General features: G+C 51.8%; 1 protein-coding gene across 5 annotated transcripts in view; it reads left to right on the top strand.

Annotated features, from left to right (window-relative positions):
* Positions 1–1,880: 1,880 nt before the first annotated feature.
* Positions 1,881–5,319, top strand: part of PIGZ (phosphatidylinositol glycan anchor biosynthesis class Z) — a 58,471-nt gene continuing 55,032 nt past the window's right edge. Inside the window, exon 1 of one of the 5 annotated variants that reach the window (XM_044943142.1) lies at positions 1,881–2,326. The gene's annotated coding sequence lies outside the window, so the exon portion shown is untranslated. Of the gene's footprint in view, positions 2,327–2,718; positions 2,844–3,497; positions 3,763–5,319 lie in introns of those variants that run through there. The other 4 variants (XM_044943123.1, XM_044943111.1, XM_044943134.1 and 1 more) reach the window with 4 other exon arrangements.

The raw sequence follows: 5,319 nt of genomic DNA, 5'->3' as shown, positions 1-5,319 counted from the left end.
GTGGCTGAGGCTTGGATTCTGATAGAAAACTGCCGATGATGGTTCACTTTTTTCTTCTTAGGTGGTCAGAGGTCTGCAAGCCCCAGGTCACCCCCCTGCCTCCCAGAATGACAGATTCCACTCAGAACCTCAGTCAGGAACCAGTCCAAGCCTCCATCCAGCAAGGCCCACAACTCCCTTCTCCATATGGACTGGTTCTCTGGCCTCAGCTATCCCAGAACATCCCAGCTGACTCCTTCCTCTCGGCCTCTTGGGCGTCTGTTCCTCTGGGGACCAGGTGCAGAGCAGTGCAGTCTTCTCCACCACCCCCTGCCCTTTGTCTCCAAAATAAGTCACCCACACCATTCCTTTGGCAAGCTGGCTGCTAACTCACTGGAGGAAGGGAAGGAGGGGTCAGTCCTCACAGTGGGCACTCTCTGGCCTTACTGAAGTGTGGCAGGTGGGCTGGTCTTGGCTGGTGCCCCACACTCACTTGGGAAGTGGAGGTTCTTGGTGCTCCCCTCTCCCAGGGCTCCCGCCCTTCATTCTTCCCCAAGCCTGCCTCTTCCCTCCCTCCCTTCCTCCATCCCTCCTCACGGCCACCCCACAGAGCTGGGACCTGGCTCCCCACGGCACCCAATCACCATGAAGCCAGGAAGTCTGGGGTCCTGGCAGCAGAAGTTGATAACATCTGTGTACCACATGGCTCGGGTTTGGCCAATCAGCTCTCTTGATGCTGTCCCTGCCTCCCCTAATCCCCTGGGGGAGTTATTTAAATCCAAGCCACAGCTCCTCCTCTAACCAACAAACAGAATAATAATACCCACCTGATGAGATTGATGTGAAGATAGGATATTTATACTATACGTAAAACACTCAGCACTGTGCTTGGCATATAACAGGTGCAGGAGATATTAACTATTGCTACTGCTGTTACTCTGGGATCTGGATTTGGGGGCTTAAGTTTCAGATTTCTGGGGGAGAAATCTGGACCCAAAGTGGGTCAGGTGACTCCTGCTGGACCAATCACCTCTGGCCACAGAGGCCCCAGAGAAAGACGAGATTAAAGAATTGTGAGCCAGGCAGCCACTCACCTCAGCTGGTTTAGGTGACATTTGGCATTCGTTGAGCAAATATTTATTAATACCCACTATTAGTACCCCTAGACCTGGGTTGGAGAAGGCAACGGCACCCCACTCCAGTACTCCTGCCTGGAAAATCCCATGGACGGAGGAGCCTGGTAGGCTGCAGTCCATGGGGTCGCTAAGAGTCGGACACAACTGCGCGACTTCACTTTCACTTTTCACTTTCATGCATTGGAGAAGGAAATGGCACCCACTCCAGTGTTCTTGCCTGGAGAATCACAGGGACGAGTGGGCTGCCGTCTCTGGGGTCGCACAGAGTCGGACACGACTGAAGCGACTTAGCAGCAGCAGCAGCAGACCTGGGTAAGACGGACCTTGGGCCTGAGCTTTATGAGTTAGGACAAACCTCTGCAAACCTGCACACGAATCCCTGGGGATCTTGTTAGACTGCCAGTTCTGACTCCGTAGGTCTGCAGCAAGGCTGCAGCTCTAACCAGCACCCAAGAGGTGTCCATATTGCCAGTCCTGGGACTGCATTTTGAGAAGTGAGCCCTTCTCTGACCACTGCACCCAACAGCTTGGAGGAGTCATGGGGAAAGAGGACATGTTCACCTGAAGCCCAGACCCCATTTTTTAGACATGCTCCTGAAATTCTTATCCCAGCTTCCAGGGTCTGGATGGCCTCTTCTCCAGGTCCTGCCTCCAAGGGGTAGTCAAAAGATGGCCCTTTGCGGGGAGGTGTGGCTAGAGCTTGATGAACAGGTCCTCAAAGAACGGGATGGAGCCTGGGTAAGAAGAGCTATGGGGTGGAGCCTGTTCCCTCTGAACCTCAGATTTCAGTCAGCCAAGTCTATATAAAGGTTTATTTGTCAAAGTAGGAGGACAGGACACCTTTAAGTTTGTTAGCTTGATTTGTAAGTTTCAAATTTGTAGCCGTGTGGTAGAAACTGTCTGGGTGCTGCAGACGGTTGCACCAGCCTGCTGTGTGCACAGCTCTTTTCAGGGCTCCAGAAGACACAAGTTCAGTTAAAGCCCACTGCCCCTGTCCTTGGGCTCATTTGGTGAGGCCACTGGGCTAGTGTGTGGAAGAAGGGACAGTGAGAAAATGAGTGACCCCCCAACAAGGACGGACGGTCCTCCTGGCTTCTCAGCACACTGAGGAGGAAACACCACCCCACCTCCAGACTCCTCCCCAGGGCTTTCTTTACAGGTTTGCAATGAGGATGGCTTCCTTAGGACCACGACCTACAAAGGTTCACACAGTAGGTATACATGCTATAATTTTTTAAAGATGTTTCAATTTGGGGAGAAACATAAACCTAGGGCTGAAGAAATTTGAACTGTAGTTCAGCTTTTGGTGTTCACCCCAGGGAAATGCTTTCTCCTGTCTCAACCTCAGTCCCCAACTCTACAAAATGGAGATTTGGATGGGCCCTCTGTAGCTCCAAGCCCAAACAATTCTTCTTAGACTCAACAGTCTCCGTCTTCCCAGGATTATTCCCTGGTTGGTGCTGAGCACAAAGGGGCCAGGTGGGCTCTTTTTATTTCTGCCTCCCCAGCTGCCTTAGGGTTGGCACAAACAGCCTAGAAGCTGTTTCACAACCTGAAAGTCATTACATGTTAGTGATTCTCAACCTGGACCATTTACCAGAAACCACCCGGAGCGCTGGCCCCACCCTGAGCATCTCTGACTCTGTGGGGCAGGGGTGGGGCCCAAGAATGAGCATTTCTGATGCTGCTCCTCAGGCCACTTCGATTTGGAGAGGACTGTGAAAGACGGTGAGAGCGTGACAAGGGCTGCCCCGGTGGGGTGGGGGCCTGGTGAGAAAGGCGCATAGTTAGGAGGCCCTCATGGAGGGAGCTGCACCAGCCTGGAAGGAGGGGCGGCCTGTGACCACGCTCCGTGCTCCATGGCGGAGGGGAGGGAGGTGAAGGATGATGCTGAAGAGCCCAGCCAAGGGGTCCCAGCAAGGTAGCTGAGGGTGAGGGCAGCATCCTGACTTTGGCCTCCCACGTAACATGGCTCGTGGTTCCCGCTGCCCCTGGGTTCCCCACCAAGCATTTCTGAGTAGGGCTTTCAGGAGAGGGAGAGCTCTCAAAGATGAGCATGAGGAGCACATGTGGTCAGGATAACCCTCTTCCACTTTTCTAGTTTCTGACATGCCCAGAAACCCTCAACTCCATTTTGCATTGTCTACTGTGGCCCCCCTTTGGGACACTGGGGGATGAAGAGAAGGGCCTGGCAACTTGCCGGCGGAGAACTAGTCGCCAAAATCCCCATCCAGGCAGATTCATGGCAGACTCTGCCTGTGGCATCCACCATCCCCTCCCACGTCTTCCTCCCTGGCACACCTTGGTTTGCTGCAGAATGTCAGCAAGTTCAGCTGAAACTCTTCACTCTGAATGGCCAGGGAACACAGGCCCGGCTGATGAAACAAGTCGAAGTTACAGAGTAGGGATTTCAGGAAGGCGCTTTCACAGGAGCCACTCGGGCTATCGTAGCCCTGCACTTTCTCTCTTCTTGGGCCCAGAAAGCAGACACAAGAGTCTTGCTGTGCGAGGCACCAAGCACTGGATGAGCACGTGGTGAGCAGAGCAAAAAGAGGGAGGTGCTGCAATCGAGTGAGCAGCAGCGCCCAGGCCAGACTGTTCTAATTTGATTTTCTAATCCATTGTTTGAGCTGAATGTACGCATGAGGTATACAGTGCTAACAGTGGGAAGGGCACGAGTTGGGTTTGGGGGACTTGTCCTGGTTTTTTAATAGGCTGTGTGATTCAGGGAAAGTCATTGGGTTCTTGTGTCTTCATCTGTGGGAATAAACTTCATCTGTGGGTCTCCAGGGTCTCTGTATGACCTTCTGTGGCTCAAATCAAGAATCAGAGTTGGTGTCACCTGAGACTTCCAGGGCTGGGCTTCAGGGGGGATTTCAGTGATAAGGCAGGAGGTGACCTTAGGAATAGGTGGCACCATGAGGAATACAATGTTTAGCTGAAGCACAGAATCAGAGGGGTCAGCAATAATTCAGTCCAGCTGTCATAAGCCTTTGCGTGTCCTCAGAGAGTGGTTAGCGTTTGTCTCTGAACGGAGCTCCGGAGCAGCTGTGCAGACCTGTGCCCGTCCCACGGCCCCTGTCATCAGGTGGTGCCAGCTGGACTTCCCGCTGCATCGGGGAGGATGGGGCATGGTGCCGTGGCAGGAGAGAAGTCTGAGACCCTTCTGATTGGTGTCAGCCGGGTCCTAAGTTGTCCTCTGCGACATATGGATTGGTAGAGCCATCCCCCAAAAGTACAAGGTCTAAGAATGGGGGTATGTGTGCTGTGTGCTTAGTCGTGTCTGACTCTTCGCGATCCCATGGACTGTAGCCTGCCAGCGTTTCTATCCATGGAATTTTCCAGGCAAGAATACTGGAATGGGTTGCCATTCCCTCCTCCAGAGGATCTTCCTACCCAGGGATTGAATTTTAGTCTCTTGTGTCTCCTGCATTGGCAGGAGAACTCTTTACCACTGCACCACCGGGGAAGCCCAAGACTGGGGGAGGAAGGGGAAAATCAGAGTACTGTGATTAAAGGTCAGGAAATGGATAGAGGCTGCTAGGAGCCTGATCATCCTCCACCCTGGCCCAGCCTCAGCCCTGTCCTGAAATGGATCCCTAACAGCACCTGCTGCCTCTGTCAGCTTCCTGAGTAAGCAGGGGTGGGGCCCTACTGTCTTAGCAAGAGGAAGAATACAGCAAGAGCTCTTTTAATTTTTACTGGAGTATTATTGATATACAATGTCATATTTCAGGATACAGCGAAGTGATTCAGTTATACATTTATCTACTCTTTCAGATTCTTTTCCCATATAGGTTATTACAGAATATTGAGTAGAAGTCCTTGTGCTATACAGTAGGTCCTTGCTGATTATTTTATGTATAGTAGTGTGTATATGTTAATCCCAAACTCTTGATTTATCGCTCCCTCCACTTTTCCCCTTTGGTAACCGTGAGTTTATTTTTTGAAGTCTGTGAGTCTGATTCTGTTTTACAAATAAGTCATATGTATCATTGTTTTTAGATTCCATATATAAGCTACAAGGGCTTCCCTCGTAGGTCAGTCAGTAAAGAATCTGCCTGCAATGCAGGAGACTCAGGTTTGATTCCTGGGTCAGGAAGATCCCCTGGAGAAGAAAATGGCAACCCACTCCAGCATTCTTGCCTAGAGAATCCCATGGACAGAGGAGCCTGGCAGGCTACAGACTATGGGGTCGCAAGAG

Source organism: Bubalus bubalis, chromosome 1 (assembly GCF_019923935.1).
Source record: "Bubalus bubalis isolate 160015118507 breed Murrah chromosome 1, NDDB_SH_1, whole genome shotgun sequence".
In the NCBI taxonomy this organism is placed as follows: Eukaryota; Metazoa; Chordata; class Mammalia; order Artiodactyla; family Bovidae; genus Bubalus; species Bubalus bubalis.
This window is presented reverse-complemented; position numbering and strand designations above follow the sequence as displayed.